Source organism: Oculina patagonica, chromosome 4, assembly GCF_052425735.1.
Source record: "Oculina patagonica isolate OP01 chromosome 4, crgOcupat, whole genome shotgun sequence".
Taxonomy (NCBI): Eukaryota; Metazoa; Cnidaria; class Anthozoa; order Scleractinia; family Oculinidae; genus Oculina; species Oculina patagonica.
The window spans coordinates 22158809-22162633 of record NC_135761.1 but is presented as its reverse complement, the minus strand read 5'-3'; positions in this window follow the sequence as shown (position 1 = coordinate 22162633).

Genomic DNA, 3825 nt, shown 5'->3' with positions numbered 1-3825 from the left:
TTAAGCTACTGAAAAAAAAAAAAGATTTCGTGTTTACAGTTTACATTAAAACAGCAGCATTAAAGAAAGAAATAAAATTGTATTTTGCATGCATTAGTCTCAGTTCTCCATCAGAATCCACGCCACTGTCATCTGAGTCTGCATCAAAGTCACCCTTTGAAAGTCCAAGTGCACTTTCGGCTATGAATAATTAGTGCAGCTCTGCTACCACATCAGGTGCTTCTTCTTCACACTCTACACTCTGTTCAACTATAGCTTCCTCTGCTTCCTCTTCCACTCTCTCTGGCTCTTCACTGCCATGATCACTTTCAAACGGATTGGCTTGCACTTCTTAATCTCTCACCAATAATAATAATAATTAAGTAAAATGTTTTTGAAACGTTCTCTGGTTAAAAATTTGTTAAAATATAAGCTTTCGGCTGCCAAACTGCAGCCTTTAACGAATGATAAAAATGGCGCGAATGAATAAATATATAGGGTAAAAATGTGTAAAAAAATTACAGAATAAAAATGCGTAAAAAGGTGACAAGAAAAATAGGGAGAATGTGATAATAAAAGGGAACTATTTTAAAAGAATAGAATATTGTGGAGGTAATGACCTAGCATTGTTGTCCGCTTCAGTTGTCATGGCAGTGTGCCATGACTCAAGAGTTTTTTGCTTGCGATAGTCTCCTTTGTCGACGACTCTTGCATTTTTGAAATCAATTTGATGGTCATTCATCCATGCATGGTTTGCAATGTTCGATCCTTTGTTACAATGTTTGACGTTTCTGATGTGTTCTTTTCTTCGCGTCTGTAGACATCTGCTGGTTTCTCCAATGTAACTCCAATTACAGTCATAACAAGGAATCTTGTAGACCACATTTGTTTGAAGGTGGCTGGGAGGTCTGAATTTTGTTGAAGGGAACTCTTGGTGAAGGGTTCTGTGGGGTCTGGTGACGACACGAATTCCATTGTTTTCCATTGGTTCGGTGAGGCCATTGATATAGGGCAGACAAGCCAAGTCAAATGATTCTGATGGCTCGACCCAATTAAAGAACAAACCAACAAGTTCCCCCGGAAGAGTGGCCAAATCGCCAAAATTCCTGTACAAGTGCAAAATGAATGATACCTTTACATGGATTGTGTAAGCACACTACTTTGCACAATGACCCATACTTTTGTGGCGCCTGATAGTGTAATCCCTTCCATATTCTTTAGCTGAGATAACAGGTTTGTTTGGTATTTTTTCCAAAACAACTGTACAGTAGGAATCAGCATAGTCTAAAACAAAAATCAAGTGAATGTATATTTAGTTGTGCAATAAAATTTTCATATTCCAATTAAATCAGAAAGTAAATTATTTCATAGCCATACTTTTTCAACTTAATTGTATAAATGACTTGGTTAGAGAGCTAGTAGCAGATTCTAACTAAGCTAATGCCTTGTTCAAGCTGCCTTCAGCTCATGTGATATGCAACTGTTTACTGTCTGTCTCTGCTAAAAATCACAACTATCACGCACCCGCTGGTGTCTGAAGAATGTGCTCAATGAAGTCCAGGCCAGACCCATGTGCAAGAAGATTTGTCTTGATTTTGTAAAAGAACCACCAGCAAATAGCACAGCCATAGATATCAAGAAGTTGCCGGCAAGCATCTTGGTACCTGGTAAAAAAAGCTGAGTGGTCCAGGTAAATTCCTTCCTGCAACTGGAATTGGTGCATACAGTTTTAATGACAACTGCAGTTCCAGTCTCTTTTGTTGAACTGAAAGAGCAGCAGCAGTTTTGACAGGAACACTATGTACTTGGGTTCTCTTCTGAAATCATGATCTAGATAGGGGGATCCTGCCAATAAGATGCAAAAAGAGGAAAGAAAGTCAGTTTTTTGGCTGTTCAGTACATACCGGTAATGTACATGAAATGTAAATATGTCTCTGAAAATATTACCAATTAATAAATTATCAGAAAAGAAAATTTTGTGCATGTGCATCCTTTTTCAGGATCTGCTCTATTGTTGCATCGTGCAGCAACACATCTTTTGGGCATTTCAGTTTAGCCAAACACTTGATGGACTCCAGGTAAAATCTCTCTGAAGTTTTTCTTTGGATCTGCGGTCTCCTGTTTCTTAACCTACGTTCCTTGAGAGAAGATATGACATGGAGATACGACATACTTCGTGACTGATGCTGTCAAAGGCTTTGCTCATATCTAATAGTTCCATAGCCATTAGCTCTTTTTTATCCATGGCACTAAGTATGGCCTCGGTGATTTGAATTACGGATTTTTTTGGTGAGTGCCATCTTTTATTTCAACTCTGGTTCTTTGTTAGCCTTTCCTTGAGAGAAGATACGACATGAATTGATTGTGAGAAACCCTTTCACAAACTTTTGATAGATCAGATAACAAGGAGATGGGTCTGTTATTATTTGCTTGTTCGTGATCTCCGTCTTTAGGGATAGGTGTAACTTCACCTACTTTCCAACCAGAACGGAAGGTTGAAGTAACAAAAGATGTGTTAACAATAGATGTGATTACAGGAAGAATTGGAGCGAGGCAGTCCCAGGGGCTTTTTTAGATGGCGTGGATGTTATTATTATATCTGCTATATGTTTGCTATCTGTGACACAAAATAAAAACTGTTTGGACAATGTTTATTGTCCCGGAGTAAACTTATTTGCATTGAGTTCAATGTGGCATTCCTCAGTCAACAATTTAACTTTGCTTACGGGATGTTGACCAAAGAATATATATATAGGCACGAAGGAAAAACACATAACGTGCATCATTTTGTAGAAGACAATGCGTCTAACACTAATTAGACCAATCATAGTGAGAAAAACTGTTCAACAACTTGTATGGCAGAAGTAAAATCCGTGCCACTTGATTTAAACTCCTCCAATTTTTTTTTTAAATTTCTATTGTTTCTTCTATATCTCTTTGTTTCTAATATCTTTTTCGCAAGATAATGAAGCCATAGTACGTTTGTGTACGCTTTAAATGGTTTCCAGCTATCTCTGTCAACAATGGCATTCCTCAGTCAACAATTTAACTTTGCTTACGGGATGTTGACCAAAGAATTTGTTAAATTCGTCGGCAACAGTTTTTCGTTTCTGCTAAAAGTTCTCAGAGAAGCTGATTTGTTGGGAAGGTAGAGGCGAATGGCCTTCCAGATGCTGTTGGTGTTGTTCTGAGTTTTCTGTATCTGGTCGTTAACAAATTCCCGCTCAGCGATTCGTATCTCGGTTTCACCTCATGCCTGAAGTTTTTGTAAGCTGACCTACCATGGAATCGTTAGTCTTCTTAACCTTCCTGGGCCAATAGTCTCTGGTCTTCATTAGTCCAGGAATAGCTCCAGGCAAGTAGACAAAGTGCCCCGGCAAGGCGGGTTTCTGTCTAGCTTGTAAACTCTTCAATGCGTTTATGAAAAGTTCGCTCAGACGGGGTAACTCCAGTTGGCTGGGTAACTCGGTTAGCTGGGGCACCTGCCTTTCATGTAAACAGGCCTAAAAAACTCTTAATCTAATGATAATACGTTACGTTCCAGCACATGGGACACAAAGCTGAAAACAATAAAGTTTAATATTTTTTCAAATAAATTTCAAGTTGGAGAAAACCTCAAGGTAATACCATAGAAAAACACAACTAAGTAATTAAAACCTGCAAATAGACAAGAATGGAAAAAAATGAACCGATCTCAATATCTGAAATACACTACAGAAGAAATCGAGTGGGCCACGTCAAAGCTTGCAAGTGCTCTGAACTGTGAAATTTTCTTTAAAGCTTACGCAGCAAAATAAACTCAAGCCCAAACAAAATAAACCCACAACAACCGAGGTATTAACCTCA